This window comes from Varroa destructor, unplaced genomic scaffold (genome assembly GCF_002443255.2).
Source record: "Varroa destructor unplaced genomic scaffold, Vdes_3.0 BEIS01000003.1, whole genome shotgun sequence".
NCBI classification, from domain to species: Eukaryota; Metazoa; Arthropoda; class Arachnida; order Mesostigmata; family Varroidae; genus Varroa; species Varroa destructor.
This window is the reverse complement of record NW_019211456.1, coordinates 2,940,703-2,964,160: the sequence shown is the minus strand read 5'-3', so window position 1 is coordinate 2,964,160 and position 23,458 is coordinate 2,940,703. Positions and strand designations below refer to the sequence as shown.

Genomic DNA, 23,458 nt, shown 5'->3' with positions numbered 1-23,458 from the left:
CCGTAAACAGTTAACTACTGGCTTTAGAAGTAGGTATGAAGCACATACGGCAATGCCAGACTGCGCCTGAGCATCGGATGTCCATCTTTTGTCGGGCATCCTACAATCACCGTGTAATGCTATCGTATGGTTACTGCACTTCATAATGATGGCACCGAAATATGCTTATAATAAGTGCACTTATGTTATTATTCCGGCAATAAAACACAGATTATTACATCGATAACATACAGGAAGGAGCCAATTCATGTAAATATTTGTAGTTTTAAACAAAATTTATATGGCTTGATTTCGACTACCATGGGGCCAACGGCAGGAACCTACGAGAAAGTCAAAACAGAGATAACGCAAAGACTTCAGTATAGTCGACTGATGTTTTCATCGGGCAAGAACGTCCTTTCTAGGTAACCATATTCTCAATTAACCGGTTATCCTAGGTTCAGCGCACGGTCAGCATTCGAGCCGCAAGCCACTAAAGCCGCTTTATAAGAAAGAGACTTTTCTGATAGTTTCTGCGGGGTATAATATCCGAGTAACACAAGTTGCTTCATTTCTTATGTGTGCTATTTCAAGGGCCGCTACTTCAAGCTCTGCCAACGATATATAGTAGGAAATGTGTGTGAATAAAGAAACTCATTTCAATGATCATTTATACAGCCTATACACTTCAGTATAGCTAAATTGAAAAGTATATTTACCTTAGGGGGTATGGTAATTTCTTGTAGCCATAGTAACAGAGGTAATAGTTTTGATTTGAATGTGCCAAAAAGAACATGCAATAGGGTACCTGAGGGGGTACATAATCTGTACCCCTAAGACATCCCATTTTTTGAGTTGAGATCATTTTTGAATTCTGCCTCAACGCAGCGAGTACGGCAAGCAGTAGCCAATCGGCAATTCCGAACAGTTCCTTCCTTTCCGCGTTGCTTCTGCTTACGTTCTCGTTGCGTCTAATAAACTCCTTTCTCATATAGATATGCACCGAAGCGTGTTTTATTCGGGTTCATTACTTAAAATGCATACACATGTGCAGATGTACACGACGCCCATGCCACATATGTTTACACGCATATAGAATTCTACATACAGATATATTGTTGCGTTTTTATGGAGAAAAGCAGATGCTATAGGGTGGTTGTTTTATCTCAGAACGATTTGGAAAAGATACAGTGCCCGAAACAAAGAGCGGAAAACTAAAACGTAGGAGCGGAACGGTAGGGTCAAATGGAATAAAAGGGATAGCGTAGTCTGTGCAATGCCCTAAACCACCGATGACCTGGGCTTGTACTTGCCCAAGCAACCAGGATGCGAATGCCTGTATGCAGACCCATCTGCCACGATAGCGTAAGACAACATTACCTGTTTCATAAATAATATTGTAGTTATTACTGGAGGTTATCAAAGTACATATAGAACAATCTGTATTACAGGCTGACAAATTATGAGCCGATAATTAGTACGGGTGAACAACGGCAAACGCTACCAAAAGATCTCTAATAGCCTATATATGTTGTTGCCGGGGGGGCTTCGAGCCACTTATAAACTGCGTGCATTTATTTCCAAGAACGATCTCAGCAAACCTTACGGGTCCCTAGCAGCGCACGAGACTAGGATTAACGACGGCTCTGTGTATAGTGTACACTACGTGTTATGAGTGATTAACACCCAATTACGTTTACATTCAAATACACAAACCATCTAAATTCCAGTTTCTTATTCGATGTACCATTCCATGTCGATGCTCAGTGCATAAAGTTTTCATCAGACACTTTGTAGAATCTCAAGGTTAGCACGACGTTGCCAATTTTAACTTTAAATCAATTTAGATTCTTCCTGAGATTCAGAAAGCCTCTTCAGAAACAACTTACCGATACGGCTCCTACTTTCATTAGAGGTGCATATATAACTACAGATATTACAAGGTAAAGACATTATATTGGTACGCGTACATACATATTTTAATATTGCAATAATCCCTATCCTTTAGGGTAGAGATTACGTTACTGATTAAGGTGGCAAAATAAAGTACTATCTTTTGCTTCTTACTGAATAGACGCAGAACGAAAGTTCAGTGATTTACAAAAATGACGGATTTCGTTATTTTAGTTTGGGTAGATGAAGATAGCGGTGATTGCTTCTGAAGTCAAAGACGAACGGACGTTGGACGATTTTAGAGCTACGTTGGGAGAACAGAGCTCTAAGCCTGTTAAGTTGTTCGTATCACTTAATGCGCGGATGTAGGATGGCAAGAGGGGATGTGTCTAATTGGGACGTAAACGTTTTTTGTTAAATTCTTCCATGGAGAATTGAGCCGGACCTTCTAACTCATAACAAATCTTGGACAAATACGAAAAGCCCCTCATAAATGGGTATTGTTTAGTAAAAATCATGTTACGATTTATACGCTGCTCTGTAGACATACGCGGTGGTTTTTTCTAGCGAAGCATGTCTAAAAATCAGTTCAGCCCTTTTTGTCGCCAGTGCGTATTTTGGCTTACGTCCTCCGCTTATTTTAACCATAAGACAATTACACGAGATCACCACCGCAGAAACAATCGACGTTTGAGACGATTCCTTCAACATTTACATTATTACGTTGTCCAATATGAAGTATGGAAGAGACTAATCCTCTATTTCAGGACGTACTCTATGAAGAGTTATGACCATTTCTTTCCATTTTCGAAATCGTCAAAATCTGAGATCATTGGCTTAGATATCGGTGTCTGCATCTTCAGAGGGTTAGTTGCAATAAGCCCATCGAAATATCACGAACATCGATAATCTTCTACGAAAAGCAGAGTAAATTATTGGCTTTAAAGATATTGTAGAAAAAAAAAAAGAAAACATTTTCGAAAAGCTTGAAAATAAAGAAAGTCCTCTATAGAAGTGAACGACAAGATACTGGGATCGATTTGAAAATGGATGAATTTTGGCGCCTCTTGCTTTGTTGTATTCTCCCATTACCGCAGTAACCCATTGACGCATAGTTTGAGCGACCGATCTTTCCATTGCGGTCGCTGGCGATCGCATTAGTGATTCGATGCAATTGAACCGTCGGTGCACCACCTTGAAATAGCTCTACAAATGCAATAGAGCTTATGATGTCTGTTTGATGCCTTAGCACAGATGTTATCCACTACACTTTAATGGCTTTTGGTCCATAGACAATGGCTGGACTCAACTACAGTAGGAGATGATGAATGATAAGCTTGGTATTAAACAATTTTGACTGGTGAGCGAAAGTAAGCCACTCGGTATTTTCAAACAGACGCTCGAGATCACGCCGTCGCAAAAAGCTGCAGTGACAACAACGCAGAAACGACAGCTGGAAGTTGTCATTTACCACTATCATTGACAAATAGGAAAATCGTTTAAATCTCAATATGATACCAAAATTTCGTTTGGGTTAGGCTTTTGTATTCCGTCGCTCAAGTTAGGAAACAAGTATTTTACCCTAGAGATGGCGGCAGGCGATAAATAATAATGCATGCTTTGATTGAGATTAGAACAATTACACTTGCGAGAAGGTTTGAGGGTTCACTATCTTGCTATTTCATGTTCCACTAATACTATCAGATAGAGATAGACAGGCATAGCTATTGAGGTTATTTTTCAACCATGAAAATGATACCGATATAAAACAGATAAATCTTTCTCGCTTCTAAATCAGGCGCTTTGCTGCCCACTTCTATATAAGAACCAGTTTTCTTGTATAATTCTCGGTAGCATTTTCCCTTTCTCACTTGTTTATCACCCTAAGACCTTTGGCATGAGGAACTTCATTTGCTCGCTGAATAGATACGGCGCGATAATTTGAAGCTTACTCAAGCTGAAGTGACAGCTGCCAATCTGTATTTGTTTGGTAGTTTTTTTTTTTAACGTTAAGCAGATTTTGACAATAGTACGACGGGCACAAAGGAGTCGATCTTTCCCAACGGACTAGATAAGGAAGTTTTTGTTCGTCAGCTTGACCTACGGTGCTTCGTGTACCGTGCGCGTATGTACGGCCAAAACGTTGTATAGCTCGTATATGATTTAACCAGATGGACGTCCGTCTTAGTAACCAAAAGCGGAAGAAAGTGCGATGAGAAAAAGTAGTGTCTTAGCAGAAAGTCTGTTAAGTTCGACGCTGTCTCTAGTGGGCGAAACATCGTTACCAGGGCCAGAAAGACTAGCAAGTATATAACAGAGGGCATTACGAGAAATCAAACCCAGATTCAAAGTTTTCGGAAGTTTTCGGCTGAGAGAAATGGCTGTTCATCGACTGGCAGTAAAGGAATTAGTTGATCTGTGAAATAGCATCAAAGCCACATCGTCGAAACCAACGTGTCTTTAAAGCAAACAAGACTGCGATCGTGCCTTGTCTTTGACCTCAAGGTAATTGCATTTTTCCCTCTGTACCTATTCGTTAATACCAAAAATGTGGAAGAAATTACACCAGCCACCAATCTGTTTGCCGTGAGTCAGCGATAAGATGAAGTGAACGTATACTGCTCATCTCATATCGAAAAATCAAACGACCTATCGAGGCACATACATTTCTAATACCAAAAAAAGTCTACGGCTTACTTATTTCAGGGGCTAATACTACTACTACTATTATTATTATATTAGGATTCACTCAGCGCTAGATAGAAAAAGCAAACAATTTTTTTAACTGAAAATATCACTATAAACTAATGGGAGCAACATACGTATTTACGTGTATGACCATTAAATTGAAACTTTCTACATCTTGATTTCAACGCTAGCTAAATCAAAAACAGATGTTTCAAACACATGTTTTACATACGCTATAGGTGTCATTCTTGATGGTCGTAATTACTACGAATGACCACCATCCACCGCGATGAAAACTTCGGTCTACGACCCAAATTGATCACCGGCCATTTCATAGTCACAAATAACTTCATTAATGGTACTTATGCATCATACTACATAAATCTATAAGGACATAGGTTTCGAAAGACATAAGCTTTTAGTTCCATTAAGGTGTTGTTCAACACGAACAGACTGGATAACAGTGAATCTTCGCTCGAGTTTTAAAAATAACGCATCGTTTTTCTTACGACGAGTATTTCGTTGTATTTTAGGAGGAACTAGCTTTCTTCTATGCCACAAAAAACCTGTAATCGCATCTCCGTTTCCGCAAAGGTCCGTCGAAGCCGGTCCCAATTTAGAAGCCGCCCTTTGTGTATATTAGAGGAAGCTAGCTCTAGATGGGTCAAAATTAGTTTACCGATATTATTAAAAACCATTTACGCTACAAGAATTGAAAAGTACACCAGTATCTTCGTAATTAAAGGGTGTTATATCATATACATAGCATTTCAACATTGTTTTTTCTATGCGGGATTGTTTTCGCTATCGTGTTGCAAATCCGTAGCATAGTGTGAGCTCTATACGGCCGTTTTTTGTGCATTGTGCTAAAGATATGCGAACACTCATCACGGGTCCCATCATAAATGAATTAAAACAATTAATAAATATTAGCTACTGGTTGGGTGTTAAGATGTTGGATGTTAAGTTTACGTAAAGCAACCAGATAGATTTAAGTGTTAAGTTCCACGAATGCGTAGTACTCGCTCGCTAGCCAGTCTGGACGTGGCTATTCCACTGTCTATAGATTATTAGAAAAAACAATTTACAGCCATGATACTTAATTGCATTCGTCTTCCCATCGATAAATAACTGTGATTTTCCCTATATAGTAAAGATCAGCACTTGTAAGTACTTGAGAATAACATACCAAGCTAACCTCAAAATGACCAAAACATACAAAGAAAATTAGGGGCTTGCTGTGAAAGCTTGAAACAAAGTGAGGGCTTGATTCAAAATACAAATATCGTTAACTGATTTTTGTAGAAAAATCTCATTCTTATTTATACCGTTTCATCTTTCATACGTTCATACTGCTCGTGTCAACTGTAAGACACGCGGCCTCTCATCGGTCATTTCTATTAGTCTTTACAGGCGTAGGGCGACTATAATGCAAATAAGTGAAAATAAAAAAAAATTACAGACGCCTCACAAACGTCTAGAAAACTCGCTTTACCCCTTTAGTTCTTATTAGACTAACGATTAATCGAAGTTTAGTTGCTCATATAGATCTCCAAATTTCTCATTCAATCAACACATGCCCCACGCACATCAGCACATGAGCAACAGCTGCTCAGAATTATTCCTTATGACTCAGCTAGTTATTTATTTTGTGCCTTACACTTCATATATTCATAAATTTTAACCAAAATGTATACAATGTATTTACACATACATATCTTATCTCTCTAGATAATGCTTATGACGACAGGTCTGGCGGGTTACCATCAACCGAGGCCTGTATAGGTTTTGGTCTTCACATTCTCCTTCAGCATAGTTTAATGGAGGTTATTATTATAATGTTTTTTAATCTACAGAGACACGCCATGGCATTAAACACCTGTCGACAACAGAATTCCTCAACCGGTGTCGGCCTATTTAAAAAAGCTACACAATTTTTATTTGAAATCTTTCAAGGTTTTCGAAGCTCGAGATGAACAGGGCACTTTTCTTTTCATTTATGTCCTGATGTTTTCTTGGGTAGATCCAACAAGGCATTTTACATCAATCAATCAATCAATCAATCGAGTTAAATATGCGTAATTTTTTTATGTTCTCTGTAAGATTGTCTCCGTCGAGATCTAGTCGTGCTCTTTTTTAGACTAAGATGTGTCTGGAGTAGCACCTCGGGTGGGTCTGGCCGTTAAGCTTAGACATCCTCGACATAGCAACGGTAACGATTAAAGGCTACGGTCGAAACTACCGACGTTTTACTTGAGTACTTCTATACCCTTTTTCAAACTTCGTATACGTGAAAAAATGACGTAAATTGGCATAATAAAGAAATTAAAAAAAGATTTGAAATTTTCCAAAAATATAGTAAGCAGTTGTGCTTTATGAGGGTGGATAGTTTTGTGCAATGGACGGTCAAAGATTGCAGGACAATGACGGAAATTTTTGGGATATTTCTGCATTGAACAGTTGGACTATATTAAACAGTTTTTGATAAGGCTCGAATGAATAGAATCCAGTACGTTTATGTGAAAATAAATAGTATTTTGTTCCAAAATTCCTGGGGGTCACGTCTGTAACAGTGTCGGAACAAACGATAATATTTGTTAAGTAAATATAGCTTTACACTTCATAACAGTATTCATTTAACAAATGCTTTTGTTAGATGTTTGTTATTTCCATGTTTTAATACGCTGATTAGAATGATTCGTACTAAGGTAATCGAAATATACCAATAAACTCCTAGGGTCCCACTACGAAAACAAATGTCCGGGTTGTCCAGCCATAGGTATTTTGCATCATTTTACGAAATTTATGGATGTAATGACCGTGTTCAAGTTCGAAAAATGTGCTAACTGCTTTACAGATATGTGGCAAACTTTAAGAAAACTCCAGTTTTATCCAAAACTATCTCAAAGCCAACACGACTAAGTATGCTTTACTGCTTACCACGTGAATTTGATGAGGTTTTTCAACGGAGTAACGTTTCGAAACGCATATCCCAATGTGGCCAATAAAAGAATCACCCTATTGATAAAATGAATATCTGAATGTTCAAAGGATTGAAGTATTTAGAGGTCGGCTGTAATTACTTCCGCAGTGAATTTTAGTAATAGGGAGTGTCCCAAGTATCTACAGACTGTAGAGACAGATTTAGAATATCCTTTCTTCGCTCCGGCTACAGTGAAATCTCCGACTGCGCATACGGGATATACTTCTAATCCTGTTACCCTGATACAACCGTACCATTATCTAACCTTGTTTGAAGTGTAAACGTTATACTTTAGTTTTTATCTAGCCCCCTTGAGTAGTTTTGCCGAAAATACTATGTGAACCTAAAATGTATTTTAATTTTTTTTATTGAGGAATAAAATAATCTTTCAAATGGAAATAGTAGTGACACTTGTTGTCTAGAATCATGCTGGAGGTCGCAAAGGGAGCTACGCTTAATCTGCTCGCAAGTAAATTTTTTTTACTAACAAAAATGACGGTGAAATGTTTAAATGATGAGGGGCGATGGTTCGACACAGCAGTTGAATGTTTTTAAACTTGAAATTGATATTTCAGCATTAATATAGCCACAAAACCGTGAGGGGATCCGTTTCGTCATGTAGAAATGCTACCTTTAAGTGAATATCTGCTAAGCGTTAATCGAAGGTTGTACCGGCTAATATGATGATGCTGATATTACGCGAAGGGAGTACGTTACCCTGTATGTGCCATTTTGTTGACTCCAGTTCCTCGAACCAATCAACAAATCCGGTTGCTGAGTATAAATGCAATAAATCTCTATGTAGCTAAAAATATATATATATACATTTCGGCATGGGAAAGCAAATAGCAATTGTGGTATTTGTGAGATAGTAGAATGGGCATCCTTACATAGTGGTCTTTGTGGAGGAGGTATTTCTTGAAACTTGAATTGAAAGCCCTTGATAAACTAGATGGAAATGAAAACAATTTTCAATGGCGTTTTAATAACATCCTGGAAACGGAGTCAACACAGCAAGTAGAACATATGTATATACATCTTTATTCAAATTAATGATCATAAAAAGACGAAATTATAAAAACCCTTAAGCTTTGGTGACGTACTTTTATAAGAAACGTTGGAAAAGACTTTAAAAAGATTAAGATGTCCTGAATCATTATGTGTGCTTATCTGATATATCTGCTTATCTTATATGAGAACTTAATCAAGGTCGGTTTCATTCATGCAGGTCCCCCGAAGGTAGGAATCAAAGTCGATCATTTAACGCGGAAAAAACACGTTGTAGGAATATACGAGAACGCAATATTTAACGAACGAGACAAATCTGTAGTTAACTGAACCCTCTGGCGAACATACTAAAACAGGCTTAGGGAACTATGGTAGAGACAAAGGCAACGGCTATGGTGGGACGGGGTAATAAGAATAGGATCATTCTTTATTTGTACTCGATCTAAATGAACGAGTCAGATTATGTAAATTCGTCAAAGATAAAAGAGGTGCGGGGTAAAGCCCGCGGGTCCATCTAATATAGTTACTAAAAAACAGCTTTGTCTGACGCAAAGCTGAACCTGGATAACTAAATACTTTTGCCTTCTAGAAGGCACACTTTAAAACGGTGTGAATTTAATGGGTTGTCAACAGACACCAGTACCGTTCTTCACATTTGACAACGACGTCACCCTACCCTTTACGGACGTCAGGATAGACGTCATCCACGTGAAGACTGTATTGCGTGGATCCAACGTGTGTTCCTTGATACACTACGTTGTGGCAAAAGCTGTTAGGTTATAGCTATTGGAGAACAGCTGGCCGCCACCCTACGTTACCCCTTTAACAAATGCCACTAGCATTTTTTTCAGCTTTGGTAGAAGGAAGTGTGATTAATACCGAAACAGGCGGCGGCCGAAGCCGGCGGTTAACGCTCTAATATTGTCTAGGATGCAAGACGGTATATCTTTGGCGAGCAGGCACTTTAAAAAATTTTTTTTTTTTTTGCAAAACTTTACATAGAAATAAAAATAGAAGATTGACTATACTTGTTATTATTGTTCATGTTCACAAATGTGCCTCAGTGTTACATTACTATATTTATGCAGTCTATATTCAGTCGACCTAAGAAGCCATTCAGGCTTAAAATTTCATCTGCACTTATGAGTGGCTAGAAGGGTTAACCCATTTCAAGGACAAGGATATACAGTCCGGCTCACAAGGAATAACCATTCACTTTTTGTGCCATTTTTTTTTTTCATACAGGATTCTTATTGAGAATGGTTTATAAAACTAGCGCTTGACGTCGGTTCAAGAGAAAGGATTTTAAAATAAAATTTCGCTTATGACCACTCCACACTAGCTAATGACTACATACGAAATTCTTGTTCGAACTAGATTTATTATTATTATTAAAATCTATGCCCTCACGCCTGACTTCATATGTCGCTATATTGAATCTACATATATAATAGAGTGCAGTGATTGATGGCATTTTGAGATAGTGAAATAAGCTTCACAGCCACTATAAAAAGCGTTGCCCGCCTTCCGCCTCAAGTATTGTATGACGTATAACCGATTAGCACAGATTCCCTTCTGATTCTGACAGCTTCTCAACTTTTTTTTGGGTCTCTGGCTGACGATTCCTCTTTACATGCGCTAGCCTGCCTCGTTTGGCGCCCGGAGCAAAAAAAGCGTGACCACAAAAAGCTCTCCCCACATGAGAAGGCTTTCAAAGCACATCAGATCGCCACCTTTCCGAGTTGCACCAGCGTTACTTACGAACAACGCCGTAGTCAGTGGTAGATGCTTAGCTGACCCACAAAGCGAAGTTCAGATTTGTGTAGCGGAACTTCACGTTTTCGTCAATTTTTACATGAATTATAAAAATAATCGATTGCCAATGAAATGGGTACGAATTGAGAGTTATAAAAGAAAGCAACAGACTCCTTAGTTAGTACACACGGGCGCTCTTCACGCAAATCATATTCTATTCTTTGTCGCAAATGAGACTGCTCGTTTTTACGTATCACCCACTCGGAGCCGACCGTTTCATCGTCCGTCAAACCCTAGCAAAGGTTTTACTATGTCTTTCAGTTTGGCTCAAACGAAACTCTAAAGCTAATTCAGGTTCACTCATATATAGTTCTCAATTCATTTAAGCATAGAACATGTTGCGTCTGACTGTATATATATATTTACATACGTTTATACAGAGTGCTTCAGAAAACGTATATACATATGTTTTTATTTACACACTATCAATGTAAATCGCAAAACAGTCTACATAGAACTTTTCCAATAGCAAATGTTCGAGATTACCGCAGTTCTGCTAGAGCGGTAAGTTATTATCTCGAACATCTCGTTCAGTACTATAGCGTATTCTTGCTCAATCTTGGACGCTTTGAAGTCATGCATAGTCATCGGTTTTCTAGCGTCATATTCGTCAACACATCCCTATGGTAACGTATGCCCTACCATCTTTAAAACAGAATTCATCATTTTAAGCCAAGTTCCCCCTATTGTTTCAAGTTTAATTGATTTAATTAAGGTTTAATTCATCATTTGCTTGAAGTGCGTAACGTGTGAATTAGCAGTTCCGCATAGACGCTGCTATAGCAAGTGTTTGTCTGATCTAATCCGAACGTAGCTTTAACGCTCCAAATGATCTTTCTTAAAATGATGCATCTTAACCCCATTTTTCAAGTAAAATTTGCAATTGTTTTTTGGTATCCGAACCATCTTCATTGACACTGTATGTACCATACTTGGAATTTAACTTCCTCATTTGAAACGTCTCAAGATGCGATCAATACTTACTTCGCTAATGTCGAGCTTCTAATTTGATATTTTTAGAGATTTTTTTGAATGTTTATTTATAAATCGATATTGTTGATCTTCCAAAACGTTGTCTACGAGCATCCTCAATTTTTGAATAGTTCTAAGGTCATCGAAACAGCAGAAAAACAAATAATCAGCGTAGGACGGATCGCCAAAGACAATAAACTTTCAAGTAAAATATTAGAAGAGACAAAAAGGGACACGTCGCGTTGATGCTGAAAGACATAGGCGTGGTAGGACAAAGCAAAGCAAAGCAAAAAAAAATCTCACCCAACACGGACAAAGCTTGCCATTACTGTGAAGCACGCCTCTCGAAAGAGAAAATCGCAAATTTTTATTTTATGTAAGGGAAATGACACACAACCGAACGTACCGTATACAAGCAATACGTAAGCAGCTACATTAGATAATACAAATATCCATTTCTAAAGATGACTTTTCGTCACGTATCATCATTGATCCTGATCGACTGACCCCAAGCGAACGTACGGGAGAGTAATCGGACGAAAAAAGAAAAATACGGCAGGCTCAAGTGTTACATTGCAACATATCACGCATTACACGATTACGAGATGATTCGGGCGAGCAGAATAACTAAAAGAAACAGACTAACTAACTGGAAATAGTTTCAGAATTACATCAATCCCTCGGCTGCCTACGGCATGTACTATCGTTTCTTAAAGAAAAAAAAACATTGCGACATACGCACAACAGAAAACGACAAAGTAATCGCCCTGCGATATTATGCACGTCATAAATAGCAAGGGTTAATTTAACCCTCTACTGCAAGCAGGCCGTTCCGTCAAACAGTACCTAAGAGATATGGCTACAGAGATTGAGTCGCCTACATTTAACTCGATCCATAGGACCCGGCGATATACATTTGCACGCACAAAATGGGTCACTTTTGTTGGCAATGACGTGCAATGCACACTTAAGATTATCAGCCCCTTAGTGAAGGTCAGCAATCAGAATTTTTGAAATTACTACGTAAACAAGTTCAACAACGTTATTGCCTAGATAGCTAACATGTATCTATCTATCTATATTCTGCTGTAGTTTGAGAAAAAACAAATTTTGATCATAAAACTATAACGCATTTATGAAGGCCGTAAACCCGAATCCAGACGCAAATCTGGAATTTCATAGGTTCGTCCTAAAATACGTGATTCATAGCTCGAATTATGTATTTTAGGACTACAAATTTACCCCGAATGATAGATAGTCAATACCAAATACCTGAGCCGTAGCCCGAGTGTACACTCCATGAACAGCACTCACACTCCGTATATAAGTGATAACACTGGATTATTCGATACAATGCTGGATATCCGACGGTTTTTAAATGACGCTTCAACGTGCAATTTCGAAATATGTAATTAGGTATATTACGAAATATACATTTCGAAAATACGAAAAAAAAAAAAAACATTTTAAAGCTATCGTTAAAGTAGACGAAATCAAACAATATCGGAACGGTAGATACATAACACTGTAGCAAGCCGTTAGAATGTTGTTCGAATGTCACGTTTCTCGCTCCATGAGCACTACCCAGATAAACCGACCCATAGGAGTACATCTGTGCAGCTGGTTATAAATGAAGAAAGAAAGGCCAACAAAGTTCGCGGTGGTCATGGTTCCTTGCAACCACATCGAGTTCATGAGAACTTTGCTTTATGTCAATGGAACAAAATGAAAGTAAGTTCATAAAGTTGAAATCTACCCATTTACTGTAAAATATATATACTTTTGCGTATGAATACAGCAAATCTACAGTGTGGAGAAACCTACTACTTAAGACATCATGTTCGCGAACCTACATTCATTTAAGTAGCTAAAGATGTATGAACGAGATGTTTTTTCTTGCTGCTATACAGCATGCAGAAGCCTGCATTTATAAAGGAGTCGTTCTCCAAGGCGGCTGAAAAACAGCGAAAAAAGCACAAATGCTTCAATCAACGCAGGACTGATTTCTGATTATTTCTATAACAAGAGAAGTTACCAACCCGTTAGAACTACAGAACATTTACAAGTGTGCAATGGTTCAGGACTATTACCGCCGACCGATAGTTTAAGCCTAAAATCATGACTTCTCATTGCTAAGATCCATCATGATAAGCCCGTTACATATACTCAGGTCAAGTTAAATGATTTTATTAGGAGTCTTTCTTCTTGCAAGTTAGAAGACTTCAGCCTGTCAATCCCCCAATATCAGCAGCGGGAGAACAAAGGTGACAGATGTACTTGGTACGAAGGCATTTGATTGCACACCGTCTGGGACGGATATCCCATGATAAGGCAGGAAGACCTCGAAGTTGTTTGTCGGCTTTTGCAGTAAAAATAAACCTCTTGGAAAAAACCTTAATTGTATGTTCGAGCAACTTTCGCCAACTGCTAGCAGAAGTGACCGATATTAAAAACGCCTTTATGAAAAAATCGTAAATAGAAAGCCAATTAGGCTACCACCATGTGACTAAATGATACTGATACTTTCACCTTTTATCGGACGTAGGTGAAGATGTGTCCTAAACAAACGGCATCAGCGAAACTACACCGTCCGAAAACATTGTATCAAAGCGGGAGTTCATCACACAATGTATCGACCTTACTCGAAAATTAAACAGACACTTTCACCAAAAAAAAAAAACACGTTAGTCCTTGCGAATGGAGTGGTCCGAAATATTAACGCTAGTATTGAGCGGTTCCCTGAAAGCCTCAGGAAATATCACTCGTTTAATCAAATGACGAAAGAAGCCGACGCTACACATGCCGCTAGAATATTTTTTGACAGCCTTGAGGTATCTGAACTGGCCGCTGTATAACCTACAATCAAAGAAAGGTTTATTCACCGTCTTCATAAGAAGCTTAAATCTTTTCAAAGTTTGAAACGGTACAAAGATGGTCGTTCATGGTCTATACAATAATCTTATTGTGGTGACGATATATTCAAGGACTACATAATTATTGCTCTCAGGAATTACTCTCAATCCTTTAGAAGACGACGAAATTCCTTTTCAACGACGTCAGTTTCCAGTTTAATCACGCCATGACAATTCAGTGGGAGACGTCCTCGTCTCCTTCAAAAAACCCGTATCCAATCACGGTCAATTATGTGTTGCCACAGCCTTATGTAGAGCTAGCAAAACGTCAAGGGTGTCGTTAAAGGAAGCAACGAAACTGACAATGTGTTATTTGTAACCTCCTCTCCAGTGATAACCTTCGCAAATAAAATCAATAGGGACTCACTTGTTCATAAACCTATATGCATGCAACTACGTTAATTAATATATGTATGGCCTGGAACTGGAAGGACTGGAACTCAAGCCTTGATGATTGACGACGTTATTACTGCACTAGCAGCAAAAAAAAATAACCTGATTCAACAAGAGAACATTACAGAACAAAACCCAAAGCAAACCGAACAGTCTTTTTCAAAGCCCCCAAAACTGTGAGATCAAACGAATTTAGGCACAATGATGAAAGAGACCTGAAAATAACTAATTCGACATTACTTCCTATTTTAGATATAATTAGTCTTTTAGTTTTAGACAGGTCAGGTGAAATGTGTTAAGTAGCAACAAAAGTCTTAAGTTCATCTATTTTCCAAAAAAATACTGTTCGCTGGTTTGCTTCGACGCCGTAGAACGGATTGGGCTGATTTTTGGTGGGTCGTTGAAGCGTCGTCCTCGGAAAAACTGCGCGTAAGATGGGGCCAATTAGATAAATATTTTTCCTTGGGACGTTTGTCTTTTTTTCGACAGAACTTGGTGTTAATTTAGGTAAATTAATCATTTTTTGTGATTGATTCGACAACCGTCGAGAATCTATGAAAGGTTCATACTGGGAAGTTGCTTGCTTCAAGCTCTACAAAATAGGATTTAGGAAAAAAATTCGATTTTTCTTTGTTTTTGAATAGTTCTTTTCAGGAGGCAGTTTCCTTCATAGAGGAGCGTAATATCAATTGGCTTAATTTGCAAAACCGTCGCTGGATATGTCGGTTATAGGAGCTGAGACAGACTATATTATACTACAAGTGTCGTTGAATTTCTGATCCTAATAACATAACGGCCGATTGTTTGGAAGTCCATAGTGGACATTATTCTCGATGTTAGTTAAAAGCCCACGACGAGCGGAATCGACATTATATATTTTCCTATACGCAAATGTTCGTTTTCAAGTAAAGAACATCGTTTAAAAACGGAAACCTAACATAATGTTATATGTAAGGGGAATGTTTATTTGCAATTAATATATCTCGACGCACTAGGCAAAAATGGAATACATTCCTACGCCTCAGGTTGGTATTTCGGTGAGGAAAGGGGCAAAAAACGACAGGTGTCATAATTTTTTCTATGGGGCAGTTGAGTGAAAATTAAATTGTTCTAGAATAGTTTTTTGAGCCAGTTCGTTGTTATCGATGAACAAGTCGAAGCGGCTGGTATGGCAAATATTTTGATAAGACAGCTTTAAAAAATGCTTTAGAAAAATCTTGTTTTAGAGGGAGAGCCAAAATCTAGAATGCATATTTCTCTACGGAAGATACTATTTTTATTAGCACCAATTCTTTCTGCCAGTCGATAGATTTTAAGTAAAAAAAAATTGCAAGCGAAGTAAAAATGTAATATATACTCGTACAACTAAAGGATTTATTATGGTGATGGGACCTATACGTTGATATCTGTATTATGATATGGTAATTACTTCTGTTTGTTCGTTTTTATCTGCCATTGGTTTTATATAGGGTTAAGAAGAATGAATGATTTACTTCGGCCAATTTCTACGTTTGTATTCGTGTAAGCGTCTTGTACGTTTCGCTGTCTAGAAAGCTAAACAATTTTTGCGTGTCTGCGACGAACCTTGAGGTGTCGGTTAACAGGTACACTAGGTAGTTGTAGGTTATTGCTTGCATGCAAGTTCGTCACATCTGGGCTGAGAACTGGGCTTTTGTACATAGTAGTCGACGCCACAAATGGAATAATTTTATCACTGTTTCAGCTAACAGGTTTTACGGATCTTCGACTGTGACAGTGGCTATTGTTGTTTTGCTAACTTTTTCTTTTATGTAACCTACCAAAAATCCCTCTGCAGTCGTTAATTTAAAGTTGAACCATGCAAAGAAATATACAAAGGATACTTCAGGATCGTTCCACTCAGACTAAACGGATCACTGTTGGTAGGTCTTCCCATTGTTCTGGACTCTATAATTTCCATCTTATTTGTGCTAGTTGGAAGAGCAAACTCAGCGATACAGTTGCTCAGAACTATTAGTATCTTTCACAAGTGCAATATGCCTACAATGTTGTACATGAGATAGTCCGTGGACAGGATTATACTCACGAGAGGGTACCGTTTCTAGGCGCATTTACATAGGTTCTTTATGAAGAGCGTGCGGAGTAACGGAGTGAGCCTATCTCCTTGTGAAAATCCTCTCGTTTGTTGGAATTTGTGCTCTCTACAACACCACCATGGATAGTAACGGAGTTACTCGAAAAGGTGACCACCAGTAGACCCAAAGTTTCCAAAGGCACGCTCAGTTGTGCCAGCTTTCTCTGCAATACTGAAGTCTGCAAAAATCAAGCAGAGAGGTGGATTGGAACGACTTAGTGTTTCCTCTATTTCTTCTCTAAACATCCCGTACGCGGTCATTGTAACCTATGCTGTTCCTTTATTGACGTTTCACAGTCCTTCAGGAAAGGGATTATGCCCGGACGATGATACTTGACAGAAGGTTATAAATACAGCCTTCCCTCACGATCCGTCTCCAAGACTTCGGGTCCGTGTATAATATCTTCGGGTCTGCGTAAATAAACAGCAAGACACAACCTCTCCATATTCCTGGAATACTTGCCTCAATTATGTACGCGTTAAACAAGCTAGTTTAATTAAAGCTGCTAATCCAGCTGCCGCTTTATGCATCCATTTGATATTTCATTCGATCTGTAAGTTTTATGATTGCAAAGCGTCAGGGTTTCTAAAACCTCTGGAGAGCTTCAATATCTTGGTTCGGCGAGTTCGATATATATAAGGGACCAAAAATGTCTTCTCACCCTTTCTATCGAACTTCGCCTTTGGTAGCCCCTTGGCATTTAAGCATTTCGCAATCGATCGTCGTATAGCAGTGAAAAGGTGTGCTGAGCTCATATATTGCTAGAAAGACTTTGCTTTGACTTTATTTCGAAAGATGCTATTAGATTTTGTGTCCATCAGTATTACTAACTGGCCTTTATCTTATTATTGCAAGTATTTTTATCCATTTGCTTCTATAAAGATAGAAAAATAAGCGCTCAGCAAAGCTCGTGGATTATTCTTCAGTGTAAAAATGAGCCGGTACTGGAAACAATATATAGCTATAATGCTGCGACATCTTACAATTTACACATACAGCAAATCAGTTGTGAGTCAGCAAAAGGCTAACTGGAATCGTAAAACTACACATCTCAATTTAAGTTTACCTCTTGTTTCGAATTCTACGAGTATCCGGTAACGTCACTCCCTCGAACAAATACTCCAGCTTTACTCCATTCAGTTATAGATTATACTGCATCGAATGTCTCGGCTTTGCCTCGGAGGTATGAACGTACCAATTAAATATAACTAAGACAACTTTAAATCCTTTATTGATTCTAGGCAAAGAATCGAAGAGGGCCAAATATCGTTCTTATAGCATAACTTTAAGCAACCTATTCTTTATTTACGACATCCCATCACATATCACTGTTTGAAACTTCCGTCTCTCAGTTTACAAGGATTGTCTAGGTTCAAATCCAGACGTAGACACTTTTCGTTACGTGCTGGGAGCCAGCTAGCTGGAGCAATGCGTAACAGCCTGGGTAGCGGACGTAAAAAAGCAGTTATTTAAGGATTACCATAGTTTTGTTGTTTGCTTGCCACGTACAAAGAAGCTCTGAAAAGGTACGTTGAAAATTGTGACGTATACGATCATCGTAAAGGCAAACTTGGAAGTCTTATTTCGCGCATCGAACTTTGAAGGCAGTTCACGAGTCACTTTATAGCAGTGAGACTATAAAGGAACAACTACTACGCAGTTCTAAGGTACAGAATCAGCATCGGCGTCGCCGTCAAAGTTGTTTATTTGTGCTAAAACAGGGTAAAATAGTTTGAGTTTAATGACAGTCAGGGCTTGAACTTTCCTTCTTATCTAGCCTTCCCAGCAGCGAGTACCACATACGTTTTCATTTTCTAACCGTGCTTTTGGTTATCGTTTTCATCAAACGTATATTTGACGTTATTATAAATATTAACGTTTGAATTTATTTGGGTCACCGGCTCGTGTAACGCGTTCAATTCTCTGCATAGGTTACTTCGATAATGAAAAACGTCAATACGAAGTTAATAAAGAACATCCAAGAAAAATATTTAATTGAGGTACGGTGTTATCAGACAAAGCTTCAACAGATATTAGGCAGCTGACTTGAAACGTACGGTTTTTCTATAACAGCCTGTTTATTGAGTACTGCTGCCTCTCCGGTTATTAAGAATTCCCTCAATGGGACAGGAGCTTCAAGGCAGAGCTAGCTTCCACTTAGGTCGAATATCGTCAGGTTCAATAAAAATCTCTGAGTAAAATATACGAATGAGGATGGACACATTTTTCATTAGCTGCTTTGATTGCATATCAAGCGCAACTCGAACGATAGCGTTCAAAAGAAGTCTGCAAGATAAAAAGGAGGGGAGGAGCGAGTATTTTACGGATGAGGTTACACGTGTTTTATGAAGCGGAATTGTTGTTGACTGCAACGCAAACAAAAGAAACCACCAAGATCTGAGAAATATATGGGTTGTGCGAAACGTAGAGCAAGATCTGTCTGGCAGTTTATACAACAGTAGAGTCTGCTTATTGTATATGTACAAAGCTAGATGTATAAATGAGCTACCCTCAAAACGCTGCATGTACAGGAAGACATCTTATGCTCCCCGTATTTCTAGAAGCAGTAAACAACGGCGCGAAAATATCGTATATTCCTATGTACGGTAGGACCAGCGCAATATGGCGTTCATTTAAATTTATTCCAGACCAGTAGCTGTATCTAGTCCGATGGGCACTATCGCCTCTAGCGAGCCCATTGCCAACCCTTATGTGGGAAACATATTTCAGTGGATCGAGAAAAAAGTAGTAGGACGTTTGCCATTTGCTCTTTGTAAGTTCATAGAACTCGCAGAATAGAGAGGAACCAAAAGGCGGAAGAAGAGGAACACAACCGAAGTAGCGAACTTCTACTTTGGCGCCGTATCGCTGCCCACCAGCACAGTCTGCGCCCTTTGAATGCTACCTTCACAGTAAGGTTTTTCTTAGACTCGCTCTAGTGCGACCTCGCGCGGTTGCTTCTTGTTGCTTTCGCTATTTAAATATAAACGCTCTGGCCCCCTTCTCGTCGTCGACGTGCATGAGTACAACGTCTCGTTGCCATGGGTGCCGTGGCTTGTAAAGCATTGCTAGCGCAGCCACACTTTACATATCACGAAATGACAATAATATGAAAATATATTTGATGCGTTAATGTAACACAGAGAAAGCATTTTAGAGGTTTCAAGTAAAAGCTTGGGCTCTTAGATTCAAACCTAAAGCTTACTGCAAAATCGGCGCACTAAATGCCGTTGCATCCGTCTTTAACTAAATATATCATATAGTCGGGGGCAAAGTCTGTGAGAATATGTTCAGATCGAAAGCAACGCACAATCGATTATATATTATTTATATACGGTAGCAAGTGTAGGACTTGGGCTTTGAGTGGAATCGGTACTCTAGGGGACAAATCGGTTTTTCGTGGCTGCCGTTGCATGTCTCTACTGAAATTGAATTACCTTAATATATGTCCTTCACATAAGTGGAACCGTACAAAAAAGACAATAAATGTATTTGCTAATGGATACACTTGCAGTTAAGCACAGTTAATAGGACCAGTAGAGAAGGGAGCCCACCGATCTTTTGCTATTGCACAGTGGTTGATGCGACCGACATAGTAAGTAGAGAAGCATCTGGCGGTGCCTTATGCCTTCTTAGATTAAGTATTTTACTCCAGATTTAGCGTTATAGTATTTCTGCTGGTCGCATTTCATTTTAGCCACTTTGTGTTTCCATATGTTTCTCGCTTACCGGTATGATATGGACAGATCTGGAAATCATAGGATTCTAAATGGGCATGAAACACACACGATTCCATCGCGGACATTCAATACTAAAGTCTTATTATCAACTCCATTATCTAAGATTTTAATTTGTTTATGTAAGTATCTTGTGGTTAATTATATGCGTATGTTAGCAGATATTTGCTTCTAGTTCCTTTACGGTAAAAGGCTTCCATTGATTTTCGTTTGAAGGCATCCAATTGATTTTAAAATAATCTCGAAAATAGACCTCTAGTAGTGTTAGGTAGGTAACAAAGATAATAACTACCACTTTTAATATTAATATAAGTCAATAACTTTAATCTGATGACTGATGCTTTTTATATTATAATACGACACGACATCCTCTGTCATCTATTCACTGACAGCGTCTTATCTACGCCTCGGCCGTAAATTATAAATGAAAGAGCCTCTTTCGCCTAAATTTTTAACTCTAAATGGATTTGAGGTTCGATTAGGCTTGTGGTTTGTTTACGAGACTGTAATTTTGACAATGGATAAGTTCGCGCAAAGAGTAGTAATGAAAAAATGTCATGTTGCATAAAACCTCTATTACTGTTGTCCAGATTACTAATAATCTGGAAAAAAAAAAGGTTACTAATAACCTTTTTTTTTTTTTTCAATATTCGTCCGATCTGCATGCTTCAGAATATCTCCCATAAATTCTTTTGTTGAGCTGACTGATTGAGGCTTGCGAAGGAAGGAACTACAAAACTGGGAGAAGGAAGCAGCGGGCAAAAACACCTATGTTGGATTCGCTAGCAATAAAGGAAAAGCCGGCCGACGAGAACTATGGCAGAAAAGAGCTCTCTGACAAAACGACACCTTTTCACATATTAAAGGCGAGCAGGGCGATCTATGATTGATCAGGGCGAAAAGGTCATATACAGATATCGCAGTTTTTGCAAACATTGCCCACAGACCATCGTTCCGGGTGACCTGAGCCCCACAATACATTTTCAAAACGCCACTTTTTCATACAGGAAGTACATAACAAGGACCTAGAAGCATCAGCACCTCATAAACAAGAAGAACATTTTTACTAAAAACATCAGTCTTTCTGAGCCGCATAGCACTTAGTTGCTTCAGCGGTCAGTAGAGGCTGCCATTTCACGCTCCTTTGAATACGTATCCTTAACTTAACGTAACAGCGAAATTTTTCCAGCTGTAACATGTTGTATATCGATGGCCCCTTAAGGCGTCTCAAAAAGTGCGAGTCCATTAACAACTAGACAAGCTGATTTGAAAGCGTCAATAGCTTCTCTACGTGCTTTAGAGTAGTCTGTGTGCCATTGGCCATTCCAGTGGGCTGTTTGCGGAAAAGCTTGAAAACGCAGTCTGCATAATCGATCATTTTGCGCCTGCCACTCGTCGGGACGCAAAGCTGAATGAAATGAATGAAGATTATTATGAACAGGTGTGGCACGAGAATTAAATCTTCCCTGAATATATCGATAGTGATTGATATGCACCCGAGACATTCCAGCAAAGCAGCAATACCGTGTGACATAAACAAATAGAAACAGTCTAAAAACACACCAAAGCAACCCTATTTATTTTTAATGGCATCGGTAATCTCGTGTCTAAGATGTGCCAACGCCAGTTCCTTCGACTGAAAGTTTCGAACACCGAATTCAGAATGTATGCGAAGATTGCTAATCACTAACTTTTCAAAGGCACATTGGAAAAACATTGGACCTAGATGTCAGCTGGATTACTTTTGCCTTTTTCTTGGATAGAGGAGCAATATTTTCCTATAGAGGTAAGAACTAATGGATTTACGTGAGATCCAGACGCACAGAGTTATTTTTTTGCATTTACACTCAATTTGATGAAGTCCGAGTATGGCGTCTACCCACCTGTCTGCAGATAAAGGTCTTCACCAGTGTAGAACGCAATAACAGCCATTAAATCGCTCTATTCTTTATTACTGTCCCTGAGTTCTAGAACGGACTTGAAACAGCACTTCAGACTCCTCGGAAAGGAAAGGGGAGATGCAGGTTTTTCTTTTCTCTCTTTGCTCTTCTTCTGGCTTTGGCGCTTTATGGCGGTCGATAGTCTTGAGAAAGGTCTTTCTTTCACCATCTTTTTTTTGTATACCCAGGTATATGATCTGCAACGTCGTTAACTGTGATCCAAAATGCCACCTGCGGTGCTTCTCTGCGCAATTTTTAGAAAACTTCAGATTCAAATGCAGTGTGATGCACGTGATACGCTGATTTCTTACCTTCATCATGTAGGTCTGGTATCGATCGTGTTTACTGAACACTTGAATGGTGTAGTAGGTGAGATCGCCACTGTTATTATCGTACCAGATTTGCGTTTCTGGTATAACGGGTTTAGCCCAGCTTCCCTGTCCATCTGTCGTTCCTGTTGCGGCTATTTCTCTAGCCATTTCCACATATTTGCTGTTTTCTCTATCGACAGGACCAGATATCGTTGCCTTCTTCCACCAGACGATATTAAGGTAGCATCTTAGAAAGTACAAAAACCACGTCAGTGGAGATAGCTTTGGCTATTCTAATTGCCATAGCTCTTTTTTGCCATTCGCAAAATTTCGCGAGCTATTCCTGGTCGCGATAGTTGCTCATATCGAAGCAGCGTATAGCGCTACCAATTCTACCATTGATTCTAGAAGGTGTCCTATATTTTCCAAGAGGTCTCCAATCCAAAAGCGAGTTGCCTAGGGGGTAAGTGCATCAAATTAATATCCAGGACAACCCCTGGGCACTTTACCTATCAATTAAACTGCATGCTCTTTACATCTAGAGTAACTCTAATTACTTTTTCCTTCTCGCTAAGTATACTAACCAGCCGTTTTTCTGCAGGGCCACCTGATGAGAACGTTCGTTCGCCCAGTCCAACGCCGTTGTGAAGGCTTCATTCGCTATTTTTTCGCCTCTTCAAAACGGGCTGTCCTAATTAACGCTAGATTGTTGT

At 39.0% G+C, this 23,458-nt stretch overlaps 1 protein-coding gene across 3 annotated transcripts in view; it reads left to right on the top strand.

Moving 5' to 3' along the window:
* Window positions 1–3,674: 3,674 nt before the first annotated feature.
* The window catches only part of LOC147756388 (uncharacterized), a 60,788-nt gene continuing 41,004 nt past the window's right edge, over window positions 3,675–23,458 (top strand). For all 3 annotated transcript variants that reach the window (XR_015324472.1, XM_086984555.1, XM_086984554.1), the window contains exon 1: window positions 3,675–4,377. The gene's annotated coding sequence lies outside the window, so the exon portion shown is untranslated. The remainder of the gene's footprint in view (window positions 4,378–23,458) is intronic.